The sequence below is a fragment of the Cherax quadricarinatus genome, chromosome 59, assembly GCF_038502225.1.
Source record: "Cherax quadricarinatus isolate ZL_2023a chromosome 59, ASM3850222v1, whole genome shotgun sequence".
Lineage (NCBI taxonomy): Eukaryota > Metazoa > Arthropoda > Malacostraca > Decapoda > Parastacidae > Cherax > Cherax quadricarinatus.
In genome coordinates this window covers 15,273,785-15,291,021 of record NC_091350.1, presented here as the reverse complement: position 1 = coordinate 15,291,021, position 17,237 = coordinate 15,273,785, and the positions used below count along the sequence as shown (strand labels likewise).

At 40.4% G+C, this 17,237-nt stretch overlaps 1 protein-coding gene across 2 annotated transcripts in view; it reads left to right on the top strand.

Annotated features, from left to right (window-relative positions):
• The first annotated feature begins 260 nt into the window (after positions 1–260).
• Positions 261–17,237, top strand: part of LOC138854439 (SET domain-containing protein 4) — a 64,355-nt gene continuing 47,378 nt past the window's right edge. For both annotated transcript variants that reach the window (XR_011393655.1, XM_070097769.1), the window contains exon 1: positions 261–473. The gene's annotated coding sequence lies outside the window, so the exon portion shown is untranslated. The remainder of the gene's footprint in view (positions 474–17,237) is intronic.

Below are 17,237 nucleotides of genomic sequence, written 5' to 3'. Positions count from 1 at the left end.
AATATCTGCTGTCCATGTTCACCTATTAGTAAAATAGGTACTGGATGTTAGTTGGCTGGTGTGGGTAGAATCCTGGGGACAAAATTAACCTAATTTGCCCGAAGTGCTCTGCACAACAAGGGGCTTTTAATATAGTATGTCACTGATGTCAGCTAGGTCCGTATACCTTGTACATGTACTTGTAGAAATGAAGATTATTATTATTATTAAAGTTTCAAATATGGCGCCTTGCATGCAGACTACAGCAATAATAAACACAGTGTATTGTTGCGCCAACTATGGCTACCCAGCTGTTGGTGCTCAGACCATGTTTCTCTCCTCTCTTTTGCTCTTCCACACGTCTCACTGATTCCAGCACTCTCCTCCACCCCTCCAACACTCGTCTCGCTTCCTTTTCATCACCTGGACTGTACAATAATCATAAAAGAAATTCGGCGAGTGCAGTTGCGGCTGGCCGTAGTGTACATAGTAAGGTAAGGTGTTAGTGACTAGCATTATTTAAGCCTAGTTGATGTCACTCTGGAGTTAAGCTTAGGGTTGATATGGAGATCCGTCCTTTTTAATACATAACGAAGGAGCACTGCAGCAGACCTACTGGCTCATGGTAGGCAACTCTGGCTCACACCCACATATACCCACTCACGTTGACCCCGGAAACCCACTCCAGGTAAACTCCAGGTAGACTCCAGTAGACTCCAGTAGACTCCAGGTAAACGTTCCCATCCAGCCTAGATTTAAAGTTCCCAATTTAAGTTAACTGGGAGTTAGTTCTACTCTTCCACAAGTTTCGCCAAACCAGTACTTCCCAGGACCCCAATGGAAATAAGTCACTCTGTCTGACTCTTTTGGGTTATCCTAGGTTCTCTACACACATGCTGCTATGTATGATAATTCTATGTAACTGTATTTGTGTATACCTGAATAAACTTACTTACTTACTTACTTACTTACTTAATCCTTTCTTAATCTAAATTTCTCCATTTTTATTCCATTGCAGCAAGTCCTGTCACTGTTAAATGTTTTCCAAACTCTATTTATATATTTTGTTTATTCCTTTTTACCATTTGTACCCTTCATCATATCTTCCTTAATTGTTCGTCTTTCCAAACAGTGCCAGTTCAGTGCCTTAGTCAATTTTCCTGGAAAGATTTATTATAGAAGGAATTAGCTTTGCCATCCTTCTCTGTATATTTTCAAATGCATTTATATCTGTCTTAAATAAGTGAGTTTATTTAGTCACAGGTACAGTTATAGTGTAAATTATCTAGGATAACTCGAAAAAAAGTCAAAGTATATTAATATTGATAGAATTACTGACAATATGTTAAGTAAAAAGGCAGATGCAACTAATGTGGAAAAGTTGATCCCATGTATCAGAAACCTTCCCTATGAGGATAGACTGAAGGCCCTGAAACTGCACTCTCTAGAAAGACGTAGAATTAGGGGGGATATGATTGAGGTGTATAAATGGAAGACAGGAATAAATAAAGGGGATGTAAATAGTGTGCTGAAAATATCTAGCCTAGACAGGACTCGCAGCAATGGTTTTAAGTTGGAAAAATTCAGATTCAGGAAGGATATAGGAAAGTACTGGTTTGGTAATAGAGTTGTGGATGAGTGGAACAAACTCCCAAGTACCGTTATAGAGGCCAGAACGTTGTGTAGCTTTAAAAATAGGTTGGATAAATACATGAGTAGATGTGGGTGGGTGTGAGTTAGACCTGATAGCTTGTGCTACCAGGTCGGTTGCCGTGTTCCTCCCTTAAGTCAATGTGACCTGACCTGACTAGGTTGGGTGCATTGGCTTAAGCCGGTAGGAGACTTGGACCTGCCTCGCATGGGCCAGTAGGCCTTCTGCAGTGTTCCTTCGTTCTTATGTTCTTATGTTCTTATGAACACTTAAGCAGTATAATGTGATCCTTTACTGACAACGTTTCACCCACACAGTGGGCTTTATCAAGTCACAAACAGATCTACCTGGGCGAAACATACATGAGTATTTATAGGATGAGAATGCTGGGTCAGGTGGAGAAAGCTGCATGTGACAATATTTCGAGTAAGATGATAGTCTTAAAACTTGGGTAGCTTTTAAAAGAGATTGGATAAGTGTATGAGTAGACCTTCTGCAGTGCTTCTGGATTCTTATGCTCTTGTGTGGGATAGCAATGATAGAAGCCGTTGTTCTGGTTAAAGTTGTTGGATGTACAGATAAGGGATGATTCCAGGATTCTTTGGTATTGAGTGTTGTCTTCTCTGGCAATAAGTCTTGGGTTTCTGTAGTTGATTAAATGGTTGTGTGAATTTTGGTGTTGAACACAGGCATTCCTTGGATCATCAATTCAGCCTGCATACTGGTGTTCTGAAATACATGTTTGGAGGTCTCTGGATGATTCGCCGAAGTATAATTTGCTACTGTCATTACAAGGGATTGTGTATGTCCCTGCAGAGGATTGAAGCTTGTCCTGTCTATTACTAGTAATGTCCTTGATGGTGGTGGATGTGGAAATAGATACTTGGAATGAGGTTTTGGAAAAGATGTTGGAAACGTGTATGGCAATAGAGTTGGTGGGGAGGACTATGTATCTTCTCAGCAGTGTCTTCTCTGGGTGTGTTAAGGATGTTTAATGCCCATCGTCTGCAGTCTCTAATTAAGTGATGAGGATAGTGAAGTTTAGAAAATACTTGTTCAATAAGAGAGTATTCCTCAAGGAAATCACTGCTGCTGATTATATGTGCATACAGGAAAAAGCCTATAATTACACCACGTTTAATTTTGGTGTCATGGTAAGAGTAGAAGTGCAGAAGATCGTGTAGGTTGGTAGGTTTTCGAAAGACTTTAAAATGAAGTTCATGGTCAGCTTTGCAGAGAACATCGAGGAAAGGAAGAGTGTTGTTGACTTCTTTTAGTGTGAACAGGATAAAGGGCTTGACCTGGTTGAGCTTGTGTTGGAGAGCCTGAACGTTGAAGTGTATGGGAGTTATGATGAGAATGTCGTCAACATAACGGAGCCAGGTGATAGAAGAGGAAATAATAGTGGAGAAACGTTTAGCTTTCAGATGTTCCGTGTATAGGTTCGCCAGGACAGAACTAAGTGGCGAACCCATGGGTAGTCCTGACTACCCAAACACGTATTTCAGAACACCAGTATGCAGGCAGAACTGATGATCCAAGGAATGCCTGTGTTCAACACTGAAATTCACACAACCATTTAATAAACTACAGAAATGCAAGACTTATCACCAGAGAAGACAACACTCAATACCAAAGAATCCTGGAATAATCACTTATCTATACATCCAACAATTTTAACCATGGTATATCTGGTAAAACAGGTGGGACATGTGCCTTTGACCATCCAAAAAAATAACGCACCCACCTGACAACAGGAGAGTGCAACTTCCCGTCCTGTAACTTATTTCACCCAGAAGTGTGTCGCTCATCAATCCATGAAAGAAAATGCTACAACACATACTGCCAGGCACATCATCTAAAGGGGACTAGAAGACACAGACCAGCCAGACTATGGGAAACAAAAGAGGGGAGCCACAACCTCTCCAGGGACAGAGGTTTTTTAGGGCCAGGAGGGAAAAAAGACCGGCAAGAAATGACAATAATCCTACACCAACTGAAAACACTTCTGGAGCAGAGGCACGGATGTTGGTCTGTACTCCAGAACAGCAGATATTAGAGCCAGCAAATAAAACCCCCTAAATTCCACCAATACAACGACATTTATCTTTGCAAACTTACAGGGTCTAAAGCTGTCAAAAAACAACAAAATTCCTTACATCAAGGGACTGCTCACGGAGTCAAATGCAATATTTGCAGCATTCACAGAGACCCACATAAAGGATCATGACAACGAAATATGGATCCCAGGTTATAACCTATTCCGATGTGACAGACAACCCTCCAAAATTTTGGGCTCAAGGAAACCGACTGGAAATAGAGAGATAGACTTAACTAAACCAGATGAACCTCACATGCAACCTATAGACATGGCCAACAAATTTAATGTCTTCTTCTCTACTGTAGGATCAAAGCTAGCAAGTCAAATTCCTAGCTCAAATACCCATCTGAGCAAGTACCTCACTGGCAACTATCCAAATACTCTATTTCTAGCTCCAACTAATCCCACTGAAGTCTCACTCATCATTAAATCATTAAAAAATAAATCAGGTGATCTAGATAACTTGCCGCCATTCATTTATAAAAAAGCTGCACCAGAACTGTCGCCTATTATTGCAGCAATGTTTAACAAATCTATAGCATCCTCAACCTTCCCATCCATACTCAGGGCAGCAAGGGTCACCCCGATCCACAAAGGTGGAGATCCAACTGATTTGAACAATTACAGACCCATATCAAACTTGCCCTTACTCTCCAAGATATTTGAAAAATAATACACAAGCGACTTTACTCCTACCTTACATCCAACAACATACTTAACCCATGCCAGTTTGGATTTAGACCAAAAAAAAGCAAGAATGATGCTATTATACAAATGCTTGACCTAGTATACACGGCTCTCGATAAAAATGAATATCCCCTGGGGCTCTTTATTGACCTAAGAAAAGCACTTGACACAGTTGACCACAATCTCTTGCACCTCAAACTGAATCATTACAGCATAAGAGGACATTCTCCTGACTACCTAAAATCCTATCTTTACGACAGACACCAGTATGTACATGCAAATGGAGTCAACTCTGCTATCCAACCTGTAGCTGTAGGAGTACCCCAAGGTAGTGTCCTAGGCCCACTCCTCTTTCTCATCTACATCAATTATCTCCCCAATGCATCCCAACTCCTTACACCAGTTCTATTTGCAGATGACACTACATATGTCTACTCCCATTCAGACCCAGCTGTGCTTGAAAACACTGTAAACAATGAACTGCTAAAGATATATGCTTGGATGATGACCAACAAACTCACTCTCAACATAGACAAAACATACTTCATGCTGTTTGGCAACAGAGCCTCAAATATTCAGCTCAACATACTGTTAAATGGTTCCCCTATATCAAGACACATGGAGGGCAAATTTCTAGGTCTTCTCCTTGACTGTAATCTTAAGTTTCAGTCCCATACCCATCACATAGCCAAGAAAATTTCCAAATCGGTAGGAATCCTTTCCAAGATACGCTACTATGTACCACAAACGACTCTCCTTACCCTGTACCATGCTCTAATATATCCTTACCTCACCAATGGTATCTGTCCCTGGGGCTTAACCACTGCCAACCACCTTAGACCCTTAATAATCCAACAAAAAGCTGCTGTGCGAGTGATAACCAGCTCCTGTGCTAAACAGCACACCCCACCACTTTTCAAAAGACTCAACTTGCTAAATATACAAGACATACACTCTTATTGTGCCTACAACATATACAGAACTTTAAACTCCACTGTAAACCCTCCCCTAAAACTACTCCTCGACAGTTACGACAAAATGCACAGTCACAATACAGTGCATAAAGCACTTTTCAACATCCCTCGAGTAAGACTCTCACTATGCAACAACGCTATGCACATAAAAGGCCCAAAGATCTGGAACTCGCTACTGGAACAGGTCAAGGATCCCCAGACAGCTTATAAATTTAGGACTCTGCTAAAAAAAATCATCTTGTCTCACAATATTAACCAAATCAACCAAACATCTACTGACTAGTTTTATCATGTGACCACCTGGCTTTTAAATCTGCCATTCCATAAAATATTACCATCTGCACCATTCCTTGTAAATTAGATTTTGCACTAAGTATACATAAGATTTATTAAGTCCAAATAAGATTGTAAAACAGCTAACCACAATTCCATGTTTAGTTCTAAGTATAATTACTATGTACTATTCTCTTATCTAGTTTTAATTAGTTATTATGTACAGGATTAGTTTGCCCGAAATGCCTCGGCATGATAGTGGTTATCTTTGTACTTAGTAAATCAAAAATGTAATTACACATTGTAATCTTTACAAAGAAATAAACGTCGTCGTCGTCGTCGTCGTCGTTGTTGTTGTTGACGACGACTGGGGGGGGGGGGGTTGGCCTGTATGTTACAGAGTTGCTCATTTGCACAGAACTACTAAACACCTGAAATGATGCAGTTGAAGTTTTGGTGGTAAAGATTGGAAACCAAAACCTTGTCTTTGTGGTAGTATACAAGCCTCCAGATGCAACTTCCCAGCAATTCCAGGAGCAGCTTGAGAAAATTGACCACTGTCTGGAAAATTTCCCAACTCCTGCCCCAAACATCTTACTACTAGGAGATTTCAACTTAAGACACCTAAAATAGAGGAGTATAGCAAACAGTGTTTTAGCAGAGATCACCCCTGGAGGCAGCTCAGATGAAAAGTCACACACACTGGCCATGTAGTCAGAAACTGTAAGGCTGGAGGTGCTGCCCTGGTAGACAGTAATGGTGAGGCTGGAGGTGCTGTCCTAGGAGACAGTAATGGTGAGGATGGAGGTGCTGTCCAGGTAGTCAGTAAATGTACGCATGAGGGAATGCATATAAATGACCTCAAGGGAGACAGGAGCTGTAGTGGGGAAACAAGTGTAGTCAAGGACGAGATAAAACCAATATTACAAACTAGTAATACCACAGGAGATAGCAAACAAGGGGACTCCACTAGCAATAGTGAGGATATATTACCAGAAACAACTGGTGAGAGCTCCATTGTTAGTACTAGTGAGGATAGGAATGAGACAGGTAAACATGCACCAACAGGGAATACAGTCACAGAAACCCAAGGCAAACAGAAACCAAGCCTGTGCACGTACTATGCACTTGGTATCTGCAGGCATGGGAAATCGGGAAAAACAGATGGGACATACAACTTTGACCACCCTAGAAAATGCCATGCCCATATGACAACAGGAAAATGCAAACTCCCTTCCTGTAAGCTTTTTCACCCTGAAATCTGTCCCTCTTCAGTATAGGAAAGACTGTGCTGTAACTTAAATTGCCAGGCACACCATCTAAAGGGGACAAAAAGATACAAAACATCCAGGCCATGGGAAAACCTGGGTAGCCACAGCCACTCAAGAGGGAGAGGTTTTTTAGTGCCAGGAAGGAGAAAAAGACTGGCAGGAAATGGCAGAAATCGTGTGCCAAATCCTGTCATTTCTGGAGTGGAACCACAGTCGATAGCCTCCACTCCAAACCAACAGATACAGATATTAGTGCTGGAAAAAAAATCCCCCCCAGTACCACCAATACCACCAGTCCGATGACATTCTTCTTTGCAAATATACAGGGTCTAAAGCCAGCAACGAACAACAAAATACCTTTCATCCGTGGACTGCTTGCAGAGGCAAAGCCAATGTTTGCAGCTTTCACAGAGACCCACATAAAGGATCACTTGGACAACGAAATATGGATCCCAGGTTACAACCTATACAGATGCGACAGAGTGAACAGGCAAAAGGGGGGGGGGTGGTTTGGCCTGTATATCGCAGAGTCACTTGTTTGCACAGAACTGCTTAATGCCTCAAATGATGTAGTGGAAGTTTTAGCAGTAAAGATCGAGAACCAAAACCTAGTCATTGTGGTAGTCTACAAGCCTCTGGATGCAACATCCCAGCAATTCCAGGAACAGCTGTTAAAAATTGACCACTGTCTGGAAAATCTGCCAGCTCCTGCCCCCAACATCTTGCTCCTGGGGGATTTCAACTTGAGGCACCTAAAATGGAGGAATATAGCAAATAATGTTGTTACAGTGATAACACCAGGAGGCAGCTCAGATGAGAGCTCACACACACACGAGCTTTTAAATCTCTGCACAAAATTCAATTTAAACCAGCAGATAATAGAGCCTACTAGACTGGAGAATACACTAGACCTCATCTTCACTAACAATGATGATCTGATACAAAATGTCACCATATCAAAAACAATATACTCAGATCACAACATAATAGAGGTTCAGACATGTATGCATGGAGCCCCAGACCGACAAAATGAGATTAGTCACGAGGGAGCCTTCACCAAATTCAACTTCAGTAACAAGAACATAAAGTGGGACCAAGTAAACCAAGTCCTAAACGATATAAGCTGGGAAGATATACTAAGCAACACAGACCCCAACTTATGCCTAGAACAGATTAACTCGGTGGCACTCAATATATGCTCAAGGCTTATTCCTTAAAGAAAAAGGAGGAGTAGATGTAAAATAGAAAGAGACAGGCGTTCCCTTTACAGGCGATGGAAAAGAATAACAGAGCAGCTAAAAGAGGCCAATACATGTATGTCTGAAATGTGTAGGGAGTCACTGGTCAGAGAAACAGCAAACATCAAACTTAAGCTGAAGGAATCTTATAGGAGTCAGGAATCGCGGGAAGAACTAAAAGCCATAAATGAAATCGAAAGAAATCCAAAGTATTTCTTTTCTTATGCCAAATCAAAGTCAAGAACAACATCCAGTATTGGGCCCCTACTTAAACAAGATGGGTCCTACACAGATGACAGCAAGGAAATGAGTGAGCTACTCAAGTCCCAATATGACTCGATTTTTAGCAAGTCGCTAACCAGACTGAGAGTTGAAGATCAAAATGAATTTTTTATGAGAGAGCCACAGAATTTGGTTAACACAAGCCTATCTGATATTATCCTGACGCCAAATGACTTTGAACAGGCGATAAATGACATGCCCATGCACTCAGCTCCAGGGCCAGACTCACGGAACTCCATGTTCATCAAGAACTGCAAGAAGCCCCTATCATGAGCTTTTACCATCCTATGGAGAGGGAGCATGGACATGGGGGTCGTCCCACAGTTACTAAAAACAACAGACATAGCCCCACTCCACAAAGGGGGCAGTAAAGCAATAGCAAAGAACTACAGACCGATAGCATTAACATCCCATATAATAAAAATCTTTGAAAGGGTCCTAGGAAGCAAGATTGCCACCCATCTAGATACCCATCAATTACACAACCCAGGGCAACATGGGTTTAGAGCAGGTCGTTCCTATCTGTCTCAACTACTGGATCACTACGACAAGGTCCTAGATGCACTAGAAGACAAAAAGAATGCAGATGTAATATATACAGACTTTGCAAAAGCCTTCGACAAGTGTGACCATGGCGTTCTAAAGGAATAACAGGAAAAGTTAGTAGATCTATAATTTCCTCACAAACAGAACACAAAGAGTAGTAGTCAACAGAGTTAAGTCTGAGGCGGCTACGGTGAAAAGCTCTGTTCCACAAGGCACAGTATTCGCTCCCATCTTGTTTCTCATCCTCATATCTGACATAGACAAAGATGTCAGCCACAACCCCGTGTCTTCCTTTGCAGATGACACCCGAATCTGCATGACAGTGTCTTCGATTGCAGACACTGCAAGGCTCCAGGCGGACATCAACCAAATCTTTCAGTGGGCTGCAGAAAATATGAAGTTCAACGATGAGAAATTTCAATTACTCCGATATGGTAAACATGAGGAAATTAAAACTTCATCAGAGTACAAAACAAATTCCTTCCACAAAATAGAGCGAAAAACCAACGTCAAAGACCTGGGAGTGATCATGTCGGAGGATCTCGCCTTAAAGGACCATAACATTGTATCAATCGCATTTGCTAGAAAAATGACAGGATAGATAATGAGAACCTTCAAAACTAGGGATGCTAAGCCCATGATGACACTCTTCAGGTCACTTGTTCTATCTAGGCTGGAATATTGCTGCACACTAACAGCACCCTTCAAGGCAGGTGAAATTGCTGACCTGGAAAATGTACAGAGAACCTTCACGGCGCGCAGAACTGAGATAAAACCTCAATTACTAGGAGCGCTTGAAGTTCCTGAACCTGTACTCCCTGGAATGTAGACGAGAGAGATACATGATTATATACACCTGGAAAATCCTAGAGGGACTAGTACTGTACTGAACTTGCACACGAAAATCACTCACAATGAAAGCAAAAGGCTCGGCAGACGATGCAACATCCCCCCAATGAAAAGCAGGGGTGTCACTAGCACGTTAAGAGACAATACAATAAGTGTCATGGGTCCGAGACTGTTCAGCTGCCTCCCAGCATACATAAGGGGGATTACCAATAGACCCTTGGCTGTCGTCAAGCAGGCACTGGACAAGCACCTAAAGTCAGTACCTAACCAGCCGGGCTGTGGCTCGTACGTTGGATTGCGTGCAGCCAGCAGTAACAGCCTGGTTAATCAGGCTCTGATCCACCAGGAGGCCTAGTCACAGACCAGGCCATGGGGGCGTTGACCCCCGGAACTCTCTTCAGGTAAACTCCAGGTAAACACATGAACTGTTAAATCTCTGCACCAGATTCACCTTAAATCAGCAAATAGTAGAGCCTACAAGACTAGAAAATACGCTGGACCTCATATTCATTAACAGTGATGATTTGATACGTAATATAACTGTATCAAAGACAATGCACTCATATCACAACATAATAGAGGTACAGACATGTATGCACAGGGCTCCGGACCAGCAAATGTGAGCAGTCATGAAGGTCTCTTCACAAAATTCAATTTCAATAACAAAAACATAATGGGATCAAGTAAACCATGTCCTAAATGTATATATGTTGGTAGAATTACCAGCAATATGCGAAGTAAAAGAACACAAGTGCAACTAATTGTGGCAACGTTTCGCTTTCCAGGAGCTTTGTCATGCCGTTACAAAGAGTACATGGACACAGAGGGTATATATAGGCTTAGACTGGGATTTAATGCTAGTGGTGATAGTAGTAGTAGTAGTAGTAGTAGTGATATAAGTTGTAGTAGTGGTAGTGATCCAATATGGTAGAACAGTTGACTTACATATGAGTATAAGGATATAAAAGCTATTACTTGGGTTGCATAAAAATAATAGGTTAGACAAATACAGTGGACTCCCGGTTAACGATATTTTTTCATTCTAGAAGTATGTTCAGGTGCCAGTACTGACCGAATTTGTTCCCATAAGGAATATTGTGAAGTAGATTAGTCCATTTCAGACCCCCAAACATACACGTACAAACGCACTTACATAAATACACTTACATAATTGGTCGCATTTGGAGGTGATTGTTAAGCGGGGTCCACTGTATTTCTATTGGAGGTTGAATTAGAGAAGGCCTGTTTCGGTGTTCATTCTCTGTAATGTGCTTGTGTAGCATTAGCAGGAGAGACCATGTGATGGCAGGTTTTACTGTTTTTGGGAGGATTCTCGCTAAGACCTCAGAGATGGTGAAGCTGCCTTTGTTTTGTTTAATTGTTAGAAACGGTGATTTATACTGATTCAAGACACTTGCATCTGTGGAAATTAGGTTCTTTGATCACAAATTGGGCATCCCTGAATTTCATGAGATGATTGGCAGAATTTCAGTGTTGTACGCTGGTATTGTTCAAGTTATCATTCCTACACACATTAATGTGTTCATTGAGGTGTGTTTCAAGGTTCCTTGCTGTTGCTGTTTCATCTACATAAATCCTATCACAGCCTCCACAGTGTATAGTGTAACCCCCTGCATTAACTGGTTCATGGTGCTTGGATTTTGTTCTGGTTAGATCGTTTATTGAAGTGCTGGATGCCATGGCAACTCTAGTGTTAGCTTGTGCTAGTACTTTTCAATTCAGTTCAGTTCAATTCAATTCAAAGTTTATTCTCTATAAGGATTACAATGCTGAGTTTACAGAATTTGGTTATTGTGTGGTTTACATGTAGTAAAATACTAATTACAGAGGGTGCCACTAGAACACCTAGCATGGCTAGGCATTTCGGGCAGACTTAGAATAATTCTTAATTTTAAAATATTACAAATTATGAGGTAAGTTGGTATTATGGCTGAGTGACTAAATACTAGTTTGTGAGTTTAGCAATGTGAATGCTTTTGTTTTGGCACAATACATAGTTTCAGTATTGGAGTATCACAGGCCAACTTATGACTAGTTAGGATTCATTATTTTAAGATTGAGATTGATATTTCTGTTTATGGTCAAATGGGTGAGTGAGTGTAAGTGTGAACCACCAGGTGGTATTCGTGTAATTAGTTGACGGGGTGTATCAGGGAGATAAGATGTTTTCTAATGGTAGTTTGAAGGTGATGAATGTGTCTGCAGTTCTATAGTTTTCAGGTAGGGTGTTCCAGATTTTAGGGCCTTTGACATACATTGAATTTTTGTAAAGGTTTAGTCAGACACGGGGAATGTCATAGAGATGTTTGTGTCTGGTGTTATGCCTGTGGGTTCTGTCACAATTATCAAGAAAGTATTTTAGGTCAAGGTTAATATTGGAATTTAAGGTCCTGTAGATGTAGATTGCACAGTAGTAAATGTGGATGTACTGAACAGGGAGTAAGTTTAGATCTATGAAGAGTGGGGGGGGGATTGTTGCCAGGGATGGGATTTAGTGATTATTCTTACTGCGGCTTTTTGTTGGGTTATTATTGGCTTTAGGTGTGTTGCTGCAGTTGATCCCCAAGCACAAATAGCATAGGTGAGGTATGGATAAATAAGCGAGTGGTATAGTGTGAGAAGGGCATTTTGCGGCACGTAGTATCGTATCTTGGAGAGGATCCCTGCCGTTTTGGATACTTTTTTGGTTATGTGTTGGATATGGGTGCTGAAATTCAGGTTGTTGTTGAGGTATAGGCCTAGGAATTTGCCCTCATTATGTCTGGCAATTAGAGTGTTGTCGATCTTAATGTTAATTTGAGCAACTCCTGCTCTGCTACCAAACATAATATAGTAGGTTTTGTCAGTGTTAAGCGTAAGTTTATTGGCTGTCATCCAAGTCGATATTTTGATCAGCTCCTCGTTAACAATGGTGTTGAGGGTGGCAAGATTAGGGTGAAAGATGACATAAGTCGTGTCGTCAGCAAAGAGAATGGGGTTCAGGTGTTGGGATACATTTGGAAGATCATTGATGTATATGAGGAAGAGCAGGGGACCAAGGACACTTCCCTGCGGAACTCCAGTATCAAGCGGCCGTGTTGTTGATGCTGTGTCTTTAATGGCAACATACTGATACCTATTAGTAAGGTAAGATTTGAAATGTGCAAGCGCATGGCCTCTTATACCATAATGGTCAAGTTTGTGGAGTAGGATGCCGTGGTCTACTGTTTCAAAAGCTTTTCTTAGGTCAATAAAAATTCCTAGTGGATATTCCTTATTTTCCAATGCTGTGTAAAGCAGATCTAGCATTTTTATGATTGCATCATTAGTGCTTTTATTTTTCCTTGAATCCAAATTGGCAGGGGTTGAGTATGTTTTGTGCCTTTATAAATGAATATAGTCTCCTGTGCACGAATTTAGAAATGTTTAGAAATGTTCACTGCAACCAGGCTGTTGGGAAGAATCATAACTTTGTTAGGAGTGGTGTTGGTGCGTGGAGAATTAATGATCTGATAAGCTCTTTTCTTGTAGTCTTTGGTGAAAAAGGAAGGAAAATGTAAATCAGTGAAGGTTTGGTGAATGTATGTACATTCCTTGTGCAGAAACTCAGGACTACAAATTCAGTATGATCTTAGGAGAAATCTGATGGTGATGCCTCTTTTGGTCTTAGTATCTTGACTGGAATAGAAGTGTGAGAGATCATTTTTATTTGTAGGTTTCTGGTAAACTTGAAATCTTAGGTTGTTATCTACAGTGGACCCTCGGATATCAGCCATTCCTGTTATCAGCCAACTTGGTCATCGGCCATTTTTTTGGCTCCTCGTGATCAGCCGTTATTTCGGTGATCGGCCGTTTTGGACACATCCGTCCGCTGGCTGGGGCTGCTTGCGCGTCAGTCTGGCTGTGTCTCTCGGTGTGTGAGGAAGCTTCTGCTCATACATCCAAACATTTTGCTTGTTTTCCATTGTTTTTTGTGTTTTTTGTGCAGTAACCATGGCTCCAAAGAAACACCATGGAATTTAAGCGTGAAGTGGTTGATAAATACGAGAGGGGTATGCGGGTGCTGGAACTTGCCAGGATGTACTGGAAAAACAAATCTACCATTACATCCATCCTGGCAAAGAAAGAACAAATCAAGGATGCTAATGTTGCGAAAGGAGTACGTAACTTTTATAACGAAACGAAGGTCATCAATAATGGAAGAGATGGAAAAGTTGTTGTTATTGTGGATTAAGGGGCTTAACAACAATAAACCAACTCAGACCATTAATTACCCAACAAAAGGCTGCAATCAGAATGATAAATTCTCACTACAGGCAGCACACTCCACCAATATTCAAAACTCTAAACCTACTCACCGTACAAAACATCCATACTTGTTATTGTACCTTCTACATACATAGAACACTTTACTCGGATTTAAACCCTCCCGTCAAACTTATCCTTACCAACCTCAACAGAACACAAGGCACAGATCACTCTTTGATGTTCCTCGTGTCCATCTCACACTATGTAAAAACGCAATGCACATAAAAGGCCCAAAAATCTGGAATTCATTACCTGTGAATATAAAAGAAACACTGTCTGTTTATCATTTCAAGACTCTTCTTAAAAACCACTTACTCACCCACATCTAAATAAATAATGATTAACTGTATCTCATAAATGTATAACCTGTGACCATATCAAACTAAGTTTTTTTGTAATTACATTACCTAAAGGAATACTTCATTCACTTGAATGCTCAGTAACTCATCAAATATGCTACAAATTTGTACAACTATAAAGCCTCTGTTGGCAAGGAGATGTTTGAGGGGAGGGTTAATATCAGAGTTAAGTGTTCTATGTATGTAATAGGTGCAGTAATAAGTATGGATGTTTTGTATGGTGAGTAGGTTTAGTGTATTGAATATTGGTGGAGTGTGCTGCCTGTAGTGAGAATTTGTTATCATTCTAACTCCAGCCTTTTGTTGGGTAATTAGTGGTCTGAGATGGTTAATTGTTGTTGAGCCCCATGCACAAATTCCATAGGTGAGATAGGGGTAAATAAGAGAGTGATATAGGGCCAGGAGGGCTGACTGTGGAACATAGTACCGTATCTTCGATAGTATGCCTACAGTCTTGGAAATTTTCTTAGAAATTTGTTGTATATGTGTATGAAATTTGAGTCTATTATCAAGGTGGATTCCTAAGAATTTTCCCTCTGTTAGTTTTGTGATAGGTGATCCGTTTATCATTATGTTAAGAGGGACATCTGTAGCTCTGTTACCAAACTGAATGAAGTAGGTTTTGTCAATGTTTAGTGTAAGTTTGTTAGTCCTCATCCAGGTAGATATTTTCTGTAATTCGGTATTTACAGTATTGGCTAGCGTGACTGGGCTCGGGTGAGAGAAGACGTATGTAGTGTCATCTGCAAATAGTGTGGGTTTGAGTAATTGTGAAGCATTTGGAAGGTCATTTATGTATAGGAGAAAGAGAAGAGGGCCAAGGACACTTCCCTGTGGGACACCAACTGTAATTGGTTGCGCAGAAGAGTTTGCCCCATTTGCGTACACATATTGGCTTCTGTTGCTGAGGTATGACTTGAGGTAGTTGAGGGAGTGCCCTCTTATACCATAGTGTGACAATTTTACGTGGAGCAAGTCATGGTCAACTGTATCAAAAGCTTTACGTAAGTCAATGAAGATCCCCAGTGGGACTTCTTTTTTCTCTATTGCAGTGTATATATGTTCTAGCATGCATTTTTATTAGGCCTGAATCCAAATTGGCAGGGGTTGAGTATGTTTTGGGAGATATTTGAAATACTCATTTGTACGTCATGTTGTAATTTGTTTACTGTATTTTTACCACTGAATATATCATTGCTTAGTTAACCCTTAAACGGTCCAAACGTATATATACGTTTTTTCAACATCTGAAAGTATGTAAAAAATGAAGATTTTTTTTTTTGTTTTACATTTGAAAACGTGTAAAAAACTTTTATCTACCTTTTTTTTTTTGTTATATTTGAAAATATATAAAAAAAGGTAGATCTACTTTTGTAGCACTACGAATTTGAACGTCGATCTGTTTGGACCGTTTAAGGGTTAAACTTAAGTTAATTTTAAGCCTGCCCACAATGCTCTGCATACAAGGGGCTTTTGGCATGTACACTAAACCACTGTATTTCTTTTGTACAACTATGTATCATGTCCAAATAATAATAAATAAGGAAAAACAATTAGTGGGAGACAGTGTTGTGGAATCTATTATTTGTGAGAAGGCAAAGCAGTTACATGAGGATTTTCTACAGAAAACTCCTGGAACAAGTGTTGCTGGTAGTGAATTTAGGGCCAGCAAAGGGTGGTTTGAGAGATTTAAGAAGTGTAGTGGCATACACAGTGTTGTAAGGCATGGAGAGGCTGCAAGTTCTGACAAAAAAGCGGCTGAAAAGTACGTACAGGAGTTCATGGACTGTGTTTATTTAGATTTTAGTAAGGCTTTTGATAGAGTACCACACCAGAGACTGTTAAAAAAAGTGGCAGCTCATGGCATTTGGGGAAAAGTGCTCTCATGGATCGAGTCATGACTCACTAATAGGAAGCAGAGAGTATGCTTAAATGGGGTTAAATCCGAGTAGGGATCTGTAACAAGTGGCGTACCACAGGGATCAGTCTTAGGCCCGTTGTTGTTTATAATATATATCAATGACCTTGATGAGGGTATTACTAGTGATATGAGCAAATTCGCCGATGACACAAAGATAGGTAGGAAAATTTATTCAAATGTGGATGTTAGGGAACTTCAGGAGGATTTAGACAAACTCTATTCTTGATCAGAAAAGTGGCAGATGCAGTTCAATGTAGATAAATGCAAGGTTCTGAAGCTCGGGAGTGTCCATAACCCTAGCACTTATAAGTTAAATAATGTAGAACTTAGCCATACAGATTGCGAAAAGGACTTGGGGGTTATGGTGAGCAGCAACCTCAAACCAAGACAGCAGTGCCTAAGCGTACGTAATAAAGCAAATAGATTATTGGGATTTATATCAAGAAGTGTAAGCAACAGATGTCCGGAGGTCATACTGCAGCTTTATTTATTTATTTATTTATTTATTTATTTATTTATTTATTTATAATTTGTGCACACATACAGAGGTACAAAAAAATACAGATAAGAGCAGCATGCCAAAGCCACTTATACTATGCATAGCATTATGGGCTGGCTTAAAATTAACTTAAGATTAACTAAGCAATGATGAAATCAGTGAAAAACATTAATGTAAACAGATTACTATAAAGCACAAGTGAGTATTACAAAGACAGGTCATATGGTTGCATGCATTGTTGTAAATTCAGTAGAGTGGAGTATTCTGTTAGGTAGTGTATTTAAAAAATAATAAAGTTA